The following is a 17,786-nucleotide window of genomic DNA, read 5'->3' as shown; positions in this document are numbered from 1 at the left end:
AAGTAACTAATTAAAGTGCAGATCCTTTGAAGTAATATTATTTCACTGAAATTGGAGTTCATCTCAAAAATGTTTGCCACAACTTTCTATCATAGCTGAAGCGATGAAATAAAAATCGCAAAAATCAACGAGTTTTGTAATAATTCAATAAAACGTCTAGAAAGTGGTTCATAAGAGTCACGATAAAATCAAGAGATTTAAGGAGAGCAAACGAACATAGTTCGATTGGAGAATTGTGAACATAGCGTTCATTTATCGTCCATGTTAGTGGATTTTCATGGTGGACCAAGTCTCGAGATCTTCTCTCATTCCATGATATAGAAAGTACCTGCTGAGTCGTCAGGTTTCTCTTTGGGATTGAGCTGACTCGACCTAACGTTTGGTAGACTATCAGCGGTCAAGTTGCAAGAGCATCTCAACGGATTAATTACAGTGAGCTGTGTACTCTCCCGGATTTTAATTATGTAAATAGATGTTCATTTGAAAGTCTCAAGTTCTAAAAAAATAGTGAGTATTTTTCGCCAACTATGGCTTTGTAGATATTCAAAAGTATTTTTATCAATGTAATTAATAAGTTTTATTAATTTTTATATTCTAAAGTCATTACGCAAAGTGACTGCAAGTGGTTAAATTGATTTGAGAAATAAAAATTGTCTGTCAATGCTAAATTACCTTGAAATTAAAAAAAAAAAAATTTTACTTATAAATTAAATATAAATAATAATAATTTTTTGTACGAATCCAATTATATTCTCTTATAATTTTTATAATTGTTTTACTTAAATTATTGAGTTCGTTTAATTATAATTGACTAGGGTTATTAATAAAATGAAAATAATAGAAACAAATTTATCCATTAAATTTTATCCAATTAAGTTCAAATGCTCTTTTTCTATTTCAATTTCAGTAGTACAACCGTTTGTTTGACCGACATTATAATATTTTTTTTTACTTTTTATCTTTGAATAAAATCTTTCAACATAATATTGGAAAATTGGATCACAACTGACTATTATATATTCGAATAATTGATTGTTAAAAAAACATCCTTATAACAAGCATAGAAGCGAAAAAATTGATAATGGAACATATACCTACGCAGAAGGAAAGATTATCTCTCATGATATGATCTGTCTATTATTTATCATGAATGAAAATGCATATTCTACCACCAGAATAACATGACGTTCTATTATAATAGAAAATCTACTCGGATATATGTTGGATAAGTAATTTGAAAAATAATACCAACGATAAAAAAAATATAAAATAATTGTGTATGAAAATTTATGAACGTTTCAAGTTAGTAATAAAAATAATGATTACCAAGTCTTGACTTAACTAATTTTAAACTGCGAACAATCTTCATTACTAACGATAATGATAATGTGCTAACAGTCTCGTACTTGTTAATTACAAAAAATGAACAAAAAAAAAACAATCATAAGAATAAAGTAAAATGATATTAGTTTTTTATCTCTACAGTTCTAAAAATTATATTCATCGTAAAAGTATTTAAATAACTATTTTATCAGTTCATTAAAAATTTTCTAATTGAAAAGAATAAATATAAAAGCTTCTTAAATCAATACATATTTCCGGTAGTTTAATTAAAAAATAGGTAGCAATAAAAAAGAAGAAAGTGCATTTAAATGGAGGCTATAAAAGGCCGCTTACTTTTAGAAGAGTGAAATTGAAATAATATAAAAATGACAACACTGACATTCTATTATGAACAGATGTCACATAGAGACATTTTGTAGGACGTACAATGGTCTGATTGCAAAAGCGAAAATGTCACTGGAATAAATGAAATTGGACTTTTTTTAGAAGTATCTGAAATAGTTGAGGTATGTTTAAATTTACAAGATTCCGGAGAATCGATTACAGGAACAAAGTTCGTAGAAGATATAAAGAGAGTTTTCCAGAAAATATCCCCAAGTCACTGCTCTGACATTCTATCTGAACTGGAGAAAATTGGATAGCTATTGAATAGTCCAGTTTAGAGGCAAAACCTTGACCTCAATTTTCGAACTTGAATGCTTTCTTGCTTGAGGCATCGAGTACAGGGCATTACAATTCGATTCCGGATTCCAGCTTAATCGAAAATTTACTGACCCGAATAAGACACAGGGAGGAAGAGGAAGACCTCACTAATTCACCAGCTACATCGTGAGAAACTTAGTGTATATAGTCTCTAAATCCCTTGGTGTGTTGCTTGTCATCGAGCTTTCGAGTTAGAGGAGCAGCACCGATTACCGGGGATCAGGTCGCACAGTCAAGCATTCTGAATATTCGATACTCCCTGGTGAGTTTTGGATGCTATTCGGGCATTAGGAGCACTCAGTGCTAAATGGAGGTGGCTGAAGAGTTCTCTTGGACACTAGGGAGGAGAGAAATACATAAACTAAAATATATACATATATATACATGGATTTAGAAATATATATGTGCTTAACTATTTTTAACACATGGATCAGTTATAATGTTATAGTGTTAATTAATTGCCATTATTATATTACTACGAGTTTGCTATTCAAATTGTGGGAAGTTTGCTCAAGATTAATTGAATAATTACACAAGTTTATACTATAAGGTAAATATTGTTATCATTATTTTATTTTTAATCATTCAAATTCAAGTTTAATTAAATTTTTTAAACTCAAATTATTTTATTGATTTTTTTAAATTTAATATTTAAATAATATTCTTTTACAATTTTATTTTTTCTTTTTTAATTAAATCACTTGCAAAAATGTGATTGAAAAAATAATTAATGCTATTAGTGGATAAAAATATTTATATTATTTTGAAATTTCAGGTCAAATGACTAAATCCATTATTTGGAATGTGTACTAATGAACCAAAAATATATATACACTCGATTGATTATTTATGGGTTGACTAGAGAATTTTTTTTTTATTATACAAAAAAATGTTGATTTAATCTATATTTAAAATATTTAATTATTGTGGGTTGAATTTGAATTGCTCTCTGTTATTTTAATTCAGAAGAAGATCAATACTTGTGAATTATTCTTCGATAGTGTGTTTAGAGGCTTATTGCTGACCCTGTATCTAATCCTCTGATCGATAAAGAGAGGGTAATAACTATCGAGGACATCGGATATTATATGTAAGTTTCTAATGACCGTTAATGCAGGATCAATAGTCGTTAACATCACACTGTGTAAAATAATTTCAATAAACAAACATCCAGTAATCAGTTTACAGAATTATTAAAACTCTGTAAACAAAAAATTCTACGAGGATGGAAATTTTTTTGTTTCTGTTATTCTATGTTTAAAAAAAAAATGAAACTGTTAAAAAAATATAACGGTTATCATTGGTGGTGACATTGCAATTTTTTGAGCTCCGTTGATACTCTTCACGGTCTATCGGATCTTTTTGGCACTCGAGAGAGTATATAACTCGCAAATACTGCAAGAGAGTCTGAATTCCATTCCGCTCCGAAAATCACTTTGTTCCGAATGTTTATCATATACAGGTTGGCCATTGAATGGCCATCAAATTTTTGAAGAGACTCTATGGCAAGTGTTTTATGATAAAAATCCGAAACAGCGTAAAAAAATTAACTAATATCATAAAAAGAGAAGGAAAAAAAAAATAACAAAAACAGCAGATTTATTATGACACTTGGGTGTTTTTTATATAATAGAGTTGGATTCGAGCATGTTTTAACTCGCAGCTTCATTATGCTACTCTTAGATTGAAGATTGGTTTGTATGTAAGAGAAACCGGATTACTTGAGGCCTCGATCCTTTGTCGCGCCGCGGCATCGAAGAATTTGCATGACGACTCTCCGAGGTCCCATCACACGGAATGCCACTGATGCGGGTCGCCTATCATACTGTATATATACTTTATATACCATATATATACAGATCGAAGAAGGCTCATGGGTTTAGAGAAGCAGACAATCAGACATCTAACCGGTTCATGCAACAAGAAAGTGGCTCTCAGATACTTTTCGAAGTGTCTCTTCACTTTTTTCAATTAGCCTTCTAGGCTTATCTTTTATTTTTACTTCCCAGGTTTTTTCCTACAACAATTAAGAATTAAATGATTGACGATTTTTGTGAGGATTCTACAAAACACATCAAGGCGCCGCTTAAACGAATTCGATCTCGATCTAATGATAGGTAAAATAGCAAAACATCATTAGCTAATCATTTTAAAATTCCTTATTTCCTTCTATTAATAAAAAAAATTAATAAATAGTTATTGAAATTTTTTATTGTTGTAATAACATTATATTTTTTGTTTTAGAGATGAGCAACGTTTTCATAGAAAAGTAATAAATCTTTCCAGGAATATTAGCACCAGTTAAGGACTGGTATGATTTAATTCTACTGTTTAACAAATATTAAGTCAATTATAGTAGTTGGAAGGAAATAAAAATTCAAGCAGCCGATCGGTATAATTTTAAAATTATATATCACGTTAGTTTGAATTTACTTCAGACATCACTACAGGAATATCAGTAGGAATCTGTCAAATAAATAAGTTAAATAAATAAGTATTTTATAATAGAATATAATTATAAATACCATCAAGGAGAAGGATTATTTTGATTTAAAGTGGTTCTTATTTTGATAACGTAAATATTTTAAATCAGTTGAATTTTATCCAGATAATTACAGACTTAGCTTCTACCATATTATTATTACTTTAAAATCAATAGAGGTAATCTGAGCTCAAATTAACGGGATCTTTTCATTCTTCTCAATTAATTTTACTGTCGCTAATAAACAAAGCTAATGAAATATTTTAAAATGCAACATATGCTTCATATTACTTCAGTAATTGATACCTTTTATCACCTCTTTTGTTGCGGAACAATACAAAGCAAAACTCTCAAATAAAACATCAAGACTTGGCTCTGCTTGGAAGTATCCATCCTGCCAATTTAGAACAATTTAAAATGTCTCAGTTTTTTGTTTAATAGCAGGCTCTTTTTCTCGTGTCATTATCAAGTTGGGAGGTCTAAACGAGCAAAAAGAATGAGAAAATCATAAGGTGTTGATAAAAAAATCAGTATACAAGTAATCTGACGCTATTTGCAAGATAGTTACGTGAGAAATGCATTAATCGTCTCTTCCTTTTTCAAAAGAAAAAATATAGTAAGTATTTTGTCTGGCTATTTTTTGGAGATATATACAGGAGGGAAAAGAAAAATAAAGGGACGAACCTTAAGAGAAGTCCGTTCTCCACCCATGCCATTAGCGGTATCCCCATAAAATCCGGAGATAGCCAAAGGGTCTTGTGAAATCAGCGAGTTACTCCAAGGAAAAAGAAGTGGCTGTTCTATTCACGTTCCGTATGCTTCATGGCACGCTTGGCTCGTTTACTTTAGAAACTTCTACGTCTCAAGACAGATCCCTTCACTTACTTCTTCGAATCATATGGGATGACTGTTTCTTCATTTTTATTTTATTTTCTCTTTTTTATTATTGAGATTTATCATTTTGGAGCACACTTTGCTTTGGTGTTGCTAAGTGCAACAGACGATGAAAAAATGACATTTCTTTTTTTACTTATCTCAATGATGTAACAGAAATATTTTAATTAATACAAAACAAAATTATTTGACCAAGAATCAGTCCAATTATTATTTTTAATATTTTTTTCAAACTTTTAGTGACATTGAGTTGTTTTATACATTTTTTTTTGTTTTTCATAAATACATAATTGTGTAAAAAATATTTAATGTAATCTTGAATAAAAAATTCCATTGTTATTGTAAGTAGAATTATTGAATTACTTTTAACCATCAAAACTGAATATAAAAAATATTAGATAAAAGAATAATAGCAAAATTCAATAAATTTTAATTAAAAAGATAACACTTTGTATTCAGAGCCTTAGAAATAATTTTTTTCCTCACTAAGATAATCAATAAACGATGTAGATGTACATTCATATTTAAATTCCATCATCGGAAAATATTTTCAACCTTTTTTCCAGCGCGTTCAGACATATGTAATCCCCTTTTAAAAATGGCATCAAAACATCTGTCATATTATAATAATAATTATTTTCGTCTTTATATCTCGAAATTCTTGAAACTTTTATTCAATTGCTCGTTAAAAACTCGAAAAAATTTCCAAGAAAATTCTATAAGTGGATCTTATTAAGAAAGAAAGAACATCAAGGAGTACGATGACGATGTTAAAAAGACCTAGAAATTATACAAAATAATAAAAAAAAATATGCACTCAAGAAAAAGGCTAGTATTTTTTTCGCTTTAAATACTTCATATATACAAAAATTAACTCAAAGCTTGTTTGATATTTTATCGAATTATCTACATTAAGAATCTTCATCTGAGAGTTTCTTTCTTCGTTGGGGTGCTGGTTCACCATTTGATGTCGAGCGGCGTCTTTGTGAACGAGCCGTCTCTCTTGCTTTAGTAGACACGATGAGAAGTATTCAGGATCACGAGATCAGGAACGTAGATTAATGTATTTATTAAACGCAAAGCCAAGAGCGGGAATTCTTTCGGCATCCAGCGATCTTTAGCAGGATGATGATGGTTAGATATTCAAAAATGAAGGAATAAAAGCAAAGGAGCATGGTTATCACTTAATAACTTGATTTTATAGAGTTGCTAATTTGTAATGCAACACCTTTTATTAAATCTTGTAATGATAGTAAGCATTAGGAAGAAGCAAATCAGATTGAATTACTGCTAATTGGGAATGATAACCTTGAAGATCTTGAAAATGTTAATGTGATGATCGTAAAATGAACAAGTTTTGAGATCCAATTTTTGTCCTATACCTTTTAAATTGGGATTAAATCGTGTGATTGACAAGATGTCTGTGTCTGCTTTTCTCCAAACTTTTATTTCTTTGCTGATTCGATGTTTAGTTATTTTGATATATTTTCTTTCAGTTAGCCATGATGGACCATTCAATATCCCCGTATTTGTTTATTTAAGACCGCCTATCAAAGAATAATGATGTCGTACTTTGTCAAGCACCGTGAGTCTTACTTAATTGAGTCGAATCTCGGAAGACATGTTTGTGACTTTTTTGTCAATCGTCCCGACGTCGTTTGTGTACCAAAGAGGATGACTCGAACACTAAGGATGTACGAGACGTTCAGAGCGCTGTGGGAGATCAACCTCGTCTCAGTGAATAACTTTAGCTCTCTATTGAAAAGAATACATCACGATAAATCAGTCAAGTTTATTTACATGTTGCGACAAGTGTTCTTTTTTATTGATGACAATTGATCAAGTAGAAAACAAGCCTAATTGAAGGATTTGTTCTTTTAACATCTTCAATCCTCTTATTACATCATCCTGTAGTACATCGTCTTCTAAATATTCGTCATCCATTAGTGATTTGTTTTTTATTCATTTCTGATTTATTAATAGGATGTCAAGCATTCAGAATAATAGTCGAACAGTTTCTGTAATTTTAAATGAATGATTTCACTTGGAATATAACGAAATAAAATGGTGGCGTGGTTATATTATTTATCTGCTAATAAATTATTGTAAAGATAAACAAAGTGTCCATGTGATGGTATAAGTGGTAGATGTTCTCGAAAATTCATCGATGTTAGCTTTTAAATCCTATCGTTTCGCGAGGATGACACAAGCCTTTTAATACGTTGGAGTCTTTAAAAATGACAAAGAGACAACACAAAGTTCTCCTGGTGTCCTGCAGTTCTTTTCGGCATCTATCCACTCGTTCACTTATTCGATCTCTTTCTTTCTCATTCTCTCTGACATGGCAGCCTACCAAAACCTGATGTTTGTCCAGTCGCCAGTGGAGATTTGTGGTCATTGCCTGATATATCGCGGCAGTTGCCTCGGGATTCGGCTCACCCGCTGTGTTCACCAAAAGAGAAGACTGCCAGTGACTCTTGGACCAACTGAACTCGTGTCTTTGCTACCTCACGATCGCCAAGGCCGAATTTCGTTACTTTCAGGACTCGAGAGAACAGCAAGTCAGACCTCCCACCTCTTTTGACTGTTGCAGGAATTTTGGCCAAATAATTACGAAATATTGATTATTGTGAGGAGAAAAAAATCAATATGATTGGGACACTGGAGACTGGCGGAAAGAAATTCATTGAATTTATGATATAATCAACAGATGATGATGGCAGCAGTCAAAAGTTAAAGTAAATAAACAATAAAAACTTGAAATATTTTTTAAATATTTGAAATTGGAATATATTTGATAAATTTCCTTTCTTATGATTGACATCAATCAATTTTATACTGGAGCTTAATTTTTTAAAGGAAAATTAAACTTCTCTTTAGTTTAGACTATTTTATATCGATATTTATTTATTAAAAAAATGGAAATAGTGTTGAAGATTTATAATAATAATTTATTCGAGCAGGAAAAAATTTGTAGGAAATACTGCTCTTGTAAAAAATTTGTAGTCATAAAAGAATTTATGATGAAACTGCTAAAAATGAAAAAGCTGTTCGGGTACCAAAAAAAAAACACTCCAGTTATGAATAACACCAAGGTTAAATATGAATCCAACACTCAGATACGATCCGAGACCGGTGTCTTTGCATTCCTTAAATTAATTATCGAAAGTCCATTGAGTATAATTGCAAGTAATTATATCAAGTTCAATGAAACTTATATTTATTATTTATGCACATAATTAAAATTAAAGTAATAAATCAGATAATTTATACAACAAATTATATAATAAAAAGATGATCATAATTTATTTTTTGAATCCAATGGTAAATTTTTTCACCAGAAACCCCTCAGGGAATTCTCAAAGTCAACCCTTTATAAATCTGAGTATGAAATAATCATGTAAAACAGTGTTATCTCAAATGTTTTTTCACATCAAATACAACATTATTTCTAAAAAAATAAATTAAAAATTTTATTGTTATTATTTGTAAGTAGTGATGAAAAAATATTAAATTAATATTAAAAATGTATTAAATAAAATTGATAAGACAAAAATTTTTCAATTTCATCGATGCAAAACCATTTAAGATCGAGTTTGTTACTTGAAAAATGTATTTTTTTAAACCACTTTCCTTTCACGATAAAATCTCAACCGATAGCGATTATCACAACCATTGTTATATCGCTAAAACGACCAACCTTATACATTGAACTGCGGCGTATGTCTATTGCTGAAAGATTTTGAAAGGATGCTGAGAGAATTCCATAAAATCGAAGTATGCTCCCTTGAAAATTGCTTTTTCTCGGTTGGGATATTGTTTAATCCCAGTTCGTCGTATGAAGGAAACAAGAGGAAGGGGAAAATATTCGAAGCTGCTCTGAATGTCTATTATACGTCATTTATGAAACAATTTGATTTCAAAATAATAACATCTCGATGTTGTAAAACCGATTATTGGTTCAGCAAACCTTATAACGAGAAAATATTGAATCGAAAATATAGTTGATCAATTTCTTTTTTAATTACCAAAATATAGAAAGCATCAAAATTTGAATTAGACTTTAAATGGGAAAATAATTGAAATGAAATGTATTTGCAATTCATAAATAATCAATTGAATTCCATTTATTCGAATATCAGGACAATATATTTTATTAAACGAGATTAAGGAGCAGCATGATTTTTCTTTGGTATATTTTTAAAACTATATACGTATAGAATAGAAAGCCACAAAGCTGGTCTGCACGCTCGCAATATTTTTTCAAATAACGACAACATTATGCGACATCTGGTAAAATCTTGTAGCACATTGAAGACACTCTGCTTTTTCTATATATAATAAAAGTAGTAGACTATACCGAAGGCACTGAAGATATTTACATAATAAAACCAACGAGTGGTTATTAGAAATTTAGATGAAATTCAAAATATTCTCCTCCAAATAAAAACAAACATCAGCTATAAATAATCTGTTTGAATGATTCGTCAAATCATCAGATATTTATTCCCACGTATACAAAAATAACCTTGACATGACAATTTCTAAGGAATAAAGTAAATTCCAACTAAACTTGCTTTCGATGAACAGACTAGTGAGTTTTTGTCTCCACCAAAGTATTCATTTGGACATTCTGTGGTAGCAGTTAGCGAGGAACCATCGAAATTGATCCTACACCTGCCTCACATTCTCGCGTATCCAATGTGAAATAAACTGGCCACTTTTATCGATCGTGACAGCATTTCAGATGTTATTAACTTCCATTAATGTTTGGCCGCAGTCCACCATAAAAGCTGCGGATAATCAGGCCCTTATTGCACGATTTTGCGGTTCATCATTTCTCCTCCACACGTCCATCAAGATGAGAGAATTGTTGAGAATGTTTCATATTCACCAAACAACATTTCGAGAGAGTTTATTCCTCATTTCCCTCTTCTCTCTCTTACTCTTTCTACTCCTTCAGTGACCTGATTAAAAGTTCCTGGTTATGAAAGGTGTAATTCAAACCGATATTAAATGCATCTGTAGAATTCGCATTCATATTCTAAATCAACTTCAAGAGTAAAGTGAAAAAAAGCGGGAAAAGGAGATGAAATAACTGTCTGAATAGTTGACAGATTGGACAGACAACAGGAAGAATGGACGTTAGAATTAAGTTTTTACAATAATAACGTTGAGTGGACCGCCTGTGAGGAAGAAAATTAAAATGAAAGTTGGCCGGAAGCACTGACAAGAGTATATAGGATTGAAAAATCATCTAGTAAGGTTGGTTACACGAATAGGTAATACTTCAGTATGATTTAATATCGAGGAGGTTGTGAGTGCAGTGATGCAGCGATACAGATAGCCGACGGAAGCTACGGAAACTAAACAGTACTATCCGGAAATGATGTTGGCCACCGTTGGGTATACTTCCGGTTACTATGCCGAAGTGCGATGTTGGACCACGTTTGCGTGAATAACCCCGGAAATTCAATCACAGTGCGATTCGCGCTCGTGCGGAAGCTACTGAATGAGATGACTGGAATTTCCAGAGTGAAAAGAGTATCATCATTTAAATGTCTACTTACATTCAGAGTCATTTTATTTATTGGTATACTCAGGAAAAATTTTTGAAACGCAAACAAATTTTCATTCAATTAATAAAAATAATTTAAAACATTCGCAATAAAATATTTTATTGAAATTTAACCAAATGTATTATATATGGAAAATTTATTATATAATTAAAATACATTTCAAATGTATGAATGACTTTTTAAATATTATAAGTAATCATCAGAACTGAACTCATGTCATAATCAAAATGTCACCATATCCATTCCAAAAAAATATCCTATTGCGACTATTAAAAATTTTTATTTTATTAGTTGAAGAAAATATTACTTATTTACAGTCAAACATAAATGCAAATAGAAATCTTATTTAATATTTATTTTTTTCTTTCAAGAAAAAATCAAATCTTATGAAGGATAAAATTGTCAAGTTTGTTCAAAGTGAGTTTTCCAGTTCGCTAAAAGGACATTGGAGATTTCTCGAGGATCGAAAAATAGTACACAGATAGCAAGGATAATACAAGACGTGGTGTGCATTTGAATTCACTTGAATCTTTTTTGTGGTTATCACAATAAGATGACTGGTTCAATTGCAGTGCATTTATTTATTTTGCTTCTAGTTATATCTATATATATCCTTCTTTTTGCGTCTACTTCTCGAGATCGGCTTTATGTCCAAGTATTTATGGCGTCTGAGTGAGCAGTTGCGGTGTCACGGTTAGTGCTAGCGAGTTGAAAATAAAATCCGGTGGGGTGGAACAGGTGATGGTGGCAGAGTGCCAGGGGTAAAAAAAGGGATAAAAGAGAAAGGAGTAAAGAAAAGGAGAGAGAGAAAGTGTGGTGAGTGGGTAAAACGGGGAAACTTCGCGTGCATACGATAAATCTCCATAAATATGTATGAACGTCCTGCTCCCATAGGACCTTTGCTCTTCTACCCCATACTCTCTCTGTCTCACTCTTACTCTCTTCTTCGGCTCGTGTGCACCCGGGCGTCTCTGACGAGAGTAGCGCTCGGCGTCCTAGGTGGCCGAGATTGCGCTATCGAGGATAATTTATTGCAAGCTTTATTTACGTCTTCGTGTTACGCAAAGAGCCGAACAATCGAACTCCTTTCCTACCAGCTGAGTCAAGAAAATCCGCTTTCCGTCGTAAAAAATTTATTCTTTTATTTTACGTTTGTTCAACTTAAAATAATTTTTTAAATCTTTTCTTTTAAAAACATCCTTAGTTGTTATTATTACGATGAAAATAAAAATGCAATCGGTTTATTATAATTCCAACGAATATTTCAATGTAATTATTCTGTTATGTGACACTTGCCACGATCCTTTCCAGGCCACCTATATCAAAATGACTTTTCATTGAAATTGAATTTACCAACGCACAGAGGAAATTTGGAATAACGAGTTTTGACTATAAATTCAAAACATGCACGGAATTTGTGGTGATTCACGTGTCATACTATTTTAAATTATTTTTCTCATCAATGATTTTGTGTGATGTACATTAATTCATGGTTCTATTTATTTATTTCCAATTTATCCAGAGTAATGCTTTTCCCTCGAAACTATTTAACTCAATGATTGATATGGGTATAAAATTGGTACTAAATATTGGTATGCATCAGGTTACTATGCATTAACTCAATCCAAGTAACACAAGAATGTCAATCCAAAGCTCTTAGAGTCTTATTCATTGCTCCCTATTTCGTTACAAATAAAAGTATTTACAATGGCTTTGGAATGAACACTGTTACTCTAAAATATTATAAGTCCTTTCGATGTACATGAATAAACTGTCACAATTAGTTATTGTTTAATCGAAACAGATTGTAATTATATAATAAAGAAAAAAATTATAGCTGATTTATTTAGCAATAACAAAAAAAAGAAAATTCGCAGTCGGTAGGACTCGAACCTACGCTCCCAGAGGGAATCAGATTTCTAGTCAGACGCCTTAACCACTCGGCCACGACTGCTGCTGTAGACATCGTGCAATTACTTATTGAGATACGGTGTTGAAAAGTGTCTCTTATCAGTTCATTAATTTTTGTCACGACTAATTGGATTTGAAAGAGTTCTTTTCTTTTAACATCAAACTAAGAGAAAAAAATAGTCCACATCTTGTTTATTTCTTTTTCATTTTCGCGATTTGAAAAATTAGACATGTTATCGAGACCATTTATTGTTCCCTATAGCTATAGAGAGAATGATTATTGGTGAAAGTATCACCATCACAATTTCTATTCGACTTTCAATTAGCCTGGACTCGCAAACTCGCGAGAGGTCGTCTGTCGTGTTCCTAACAAATGTTGGCAGTAGCTGAATTTGAAAAACCATTTACGCCTCTGTACCATCTACCACTTTCTACCTTACTGCTCTCAATATACACCTCTTTCTCTTCACCTTCTATATAACGCGCATGGTCGAGGCGTATGATTAATTGCGTTGCATAAGCGACAGCTTTCGCGATTTATTGCTTGCAATTTGTCGCCGACGTTTGACGTGCGCCGACGAATTAAATGAGAAAAAGAACACCGATTCTTGACATTTGTCTTTTGTATTTTGACGACACATTCACATTCATGTTGCTTTTTTTTTAATTAAACTGGTTAAATACTTGAAAAAATTTTTTTACAATATGCTATAACCTCACTGCAAATTTCACATTTTAAGTGTTTCTTTTTAATGCATTAAAAATATTCTAAAATAGAATCATCCATTTGATTAACATCATAGTTACTTTTAATGCACTTGGAAGTATTCAAAAAATAATTAATAATTAATCAAAATAATTAATAATTAATTACAATGATAATTTTATGGATGACGTTATCTTAAAACACTTTAAATGTATTAAAATGAAACACTACGATTTGTAGTGGTGTAAATGTATACTCAATTAATTGTTATTGCCAATAAAATAAAAATAAATCATTTTTAAATTTAAAGCGTAATAAAATTTTCGAATGTACTTATTTTACATCTGTTATTATTGACAGAAATAAAATAATTCATTTTAGAGTATTTTCAAAAAATTATCACGCACATTTACCATTAAAAAACAATTTCAATGAAATACGACCAATGAATCTGATTAAATTTCATCAAAGATTAAATATTAAATATAAAGAAAGCAAAAATGTACGTAAAAAATAGCAAAATGATTATCCATTATTCAGAAACATATAATTTATTAGATATTTACCGAAATTTACGAACTTGGTTAGACTCGAGTTTCTCTGGATTTATTCAGGTTTGGAATTTCCAAGCACAGATCTACATGATAGATAGGATCTTTTTTACATAAAGACTTCTAATGGATAGGAAACGAAGATGTTCTAAAATCTAGAACTACGTAAATTCGTTGAGTATGCGAGAACTTAGTTGTAATCCACTCCGCATGTACATCAGCCACCAGATTAACCAACTACCTGAACCTGAGAAAGTGTGGTGGAGAGGAGAAAGAGAGACTTGGAACTCGTGTCGTCTTACCTCCACCATTAATATCGCTGTTGGCGGGTTTGTAGCACGGAGTTGCACCTCACACAAACACCTCCATGACAATGTGTACATCCTTTCTCGTCCCAGGAGTTGCTAGGGTTTAGGGGTCACCACTAGGAAGGTGACAAGTGAGGGTGAACGTAGAGAGACTCGTGGGAAGACTACTGTGAACTGGTTAGGTGCGCCAGGTTGGTCGAATTAATAGCTCATATAAATGTAACCATAGTTGGCAAATTTACGATTGAGGTGTGAGTGTGTATGTGTGTGTGTGAGCAAGTGGGAGTAAGAGAAAGACATGAAAGCAAAATGCTTGTTTAAATGCGTTCAACCGAATGATGATGAGTTTCCTGCTTGAATATGTGGATTTAATGTTGAAAATTCGAGAAGATATCATCAAGTGAATAATATTCTAGTTATCACCAGTTTTAAATTAAACTGGAATTTCTTATTCAATTATTCGTCATTAATATCTCACTCGAGATGTACATATAGATGTTTTAATAATAAATAAAGCTAACTCAATTTATCTTGGAATTCATGTAATTTCATTCCAATAAGAAACCAGTAAAATTTAATTAAAGACTATTTATTGCTATTAAATATGCTGAATTTCGATGCTGTTGATATTGACTTTATGGGAATGTACGAGGTTGGAAAATAAGTAAGACTAAATTAACAACAGTTTTTGGTGACATAAACTTCATTAGTTATTGGATAATTATGTTTGTTTGGGAGTGTAAATGCGTTTTGTTCGGTGAATAAAATAACGATTGAGAAAAATAAGTGGTACAAGAAGTTAGAGATCAATGGTTCTACGTTATTTTGGAGTTACATTGTTAATTAGTAAAAGAAATAAAGAAGAGGATCTTCAGATCTTTATGGTAATTTTAAGAATATTTAAAGTAAACGAAGAATACTTTCCATTTTTATATTTTTTACCATCATCAAAATCTCTGATTTTTTTTACTAGCAGTACTAGGTTTTGATGATAATAATTATTTAATAATAGTGACTGATGAAATATTAAGCAACATGATTTTTTTAAATAATTAATGATGCAAAGTTAATTTAAAAGTTATTAAAATATTTATTATTTCGTAGGATAATTAATGCAGTTATTTTCGAAACTATCACAAAAAGTATCTATCAAAAATACACATGTAGGAATGATATTAAAGCTGTTAAAACAACTCACGATATTTTTTCCTCGCTACCGACACAGGCAATTCATGTGAGTTAATTCCCTTCTGACAACTCCTTTGGGAAATTATAAGACATCATTGTTTTGAATAATGAAAAAGGAAATGTGCAATTACGAAAACAAAAAGTATTGCAATCAAGTTAATCTTACATGTTATACGAAAAAAAAAACTTTTAAATAAACGATGTTTTAAGGCAACTACCCTTAGGCTTATTTTTTGATGATTCTTTCATTTTCTTCATCTTCCTTCTTTCTTTCCTCCAATTTTTTTAATATATTATCTTGCACGTTTCATTATGAACGACTTCTTGATCCAATAAAAAAAAACATGAAAGAAAAAATGAGTAACAATGTAGAGACTTTCCTCTCTCAGGAGTGTGCTTGATATTATAGGCTTGGTACTCTTCACTTTTTACTCCTGAGTGCAGATATATTCTTTCAGACTATACATTTTTTACACACTATCGCGACTGAAAGAAGACTAGATAGAGAGTTCAAGTGCTTCAAAAACAAGAAGATAGACAAAGAAGTTGCTAGATGAAAAATAAAAAGCAAAGCAGCTATGGTGTGATGAACAAAGGAAGAATCATAAGTGAAAAAAGTGATTATGGTGTCTTCAATTTTAGCTGATGCTGACGATAATTATAATTTCAACTCAAGCATTATTTAAAATAAATGAAAAAACAGAAACAAAAAGAATTTTTTATTCAACATGTGAGAAAGAAATTGTGTCAAGAAATATCTTGATTGAAAATTGAAGTAGCTTCTGAGGTAGGTTCCAAAGGAGCATTGAAATAATATCAAAGCATTATAAGAAGACGTCAAGTGGGATATACAATCCAGTATAGAATGAAATACGAGTTTCAAATAATCAAAAACTCTTAGTATTTACTAAAGAGCTTATTAGTAAGTATTGCCTAGAGCTTTCAATGCTTATAAGACCAATCGACTCTTCTTTCATCATCAACACAAAAAACAATTTCGAACTTGTTACATTTACCCAACTTTTTTCACTTATCTTTTTCGTTTCTTTGCAAATCGATTTCCACGATTCTTATCAAGAAAGTATAGCCTTGTACTCTGAAAACCCCAAGAAGAGAAATAAAACATTGAAGACGATAGTCAAGCTTCGATTGCTTTGAAGACCTTGGATGCATTTCGGAGATATGCTTGGTGCAATCTTCCGCAACTTATAAGGCAGATTCGTATAGAAAGTGAAATATAAATAAAAAATAATAAAAATATTATTGCTGAGGAAAATAATCATAAAACTTTGACGAGATGAAAAATGATTTTATTTTTGGTTTAAATTCATGTGGGATTTATCATATGAGTGATCAATCTGAACTATTCTATTTTTTTTTATTGGTTCTTGATCTATTTTAAATTATTTTTTTTCATTTCAAATAAAATAAGACAATTTGATAAAACCAATTACTGTTACTTAATGAAAATTTTAAAGATTTTATGATCTAAAAAAAAATTTATTTTTATAGGAATCCAATTAATTTAATAAACCCTCTTTTGGTCATAAAATATTCATAAATTATTCAAGAAGATTCAAAAGCTTTCTATCTAGTATCTATCAAAAAATATGATATCAATAAAAAATATAACTAAAATAAAAATTCTCTTCATACAAGAGACTTATGTATATGTATAAAATACGAGCATTTTATTTCTTTCCTCGCAAAAAACTATACTCGAGGAATAAAGAACACGTGAAGTGTCAAGAGAACGATATAAAATTTATTCAGCATTAGAAAAGTTGGATCCATTAAACATTAATAAGCCATCAGGAGGGAAAGTAGGGACGATATCGGTGGTTGGATAATGAAAAAGAAAAAAATATGGTAGATATGGCACTAGTCGTTGAGAAGTAGATGAGTGACGTTCTTCTTGGGTGGAAAAAAAAATTGAAAGCTGGAGCGAGTGGTTGGAGTAGTGGTAGTAGTAGAAGAGTACAGTAAAGGTGGAGAGAACGAAGCTTTGGACCATTTGGCTTTACGCCACCTACTGAATTATTTACCTTTTTCACCTTGGCTTCAGCTTACGACTACGGTAAGAGACTTTGGCGCTTTTACTAGTTCACAGCAAAGTCGAGT

At 31.2% G+C, this 17,786-nt stretch overlaps 1 protein-coding gene and 1 non-coding gene across 2 annotated transcripts in view; both read right to left on the bottom strand.

The window, feature by feature from the left end:
• LOC118069914 (mannosyl-oligosaccharide alpha-1,2-mannosidase IA-like) overlaps positions 1-17,786 on the bottom strand; it is a 177,781-nt gene that overhangs the window by 73,170 nt on the left and 86,825 nt on the right. The gene's annotated exons all lie outside the window — the stretch shown is intronic.
• Positions 12,874-12,955, bottom strand: TRNAS-AGA (transfer RNA serine (anticodon AGA)). Its single transcript has one exon. It is a non-coding gene; the product is annotated as a tRNA-Ser (tRNA).

Source organism: Chelonus insularis, unplaced genomic scaffold (assembly GCF_013357705.1).
Source record: "Chelonus insularis isolate UGA/USDA-ARS -01 unplaced genomic scaffold, ASM1335770v1 contig_493_pilon, whole genome shotgun sequence".
Classification (NCBI taxonomy): Eukaryota; Metazoa; Arthropoda; class Insecta; order Hymenoptera; family Braconidae; genus Chelonus; species Chelonus insularis.
Note: the sequence above shows the minus strand (reverse complement) of the source record. Positions and strands in the feature narration are given on the sequence as shown.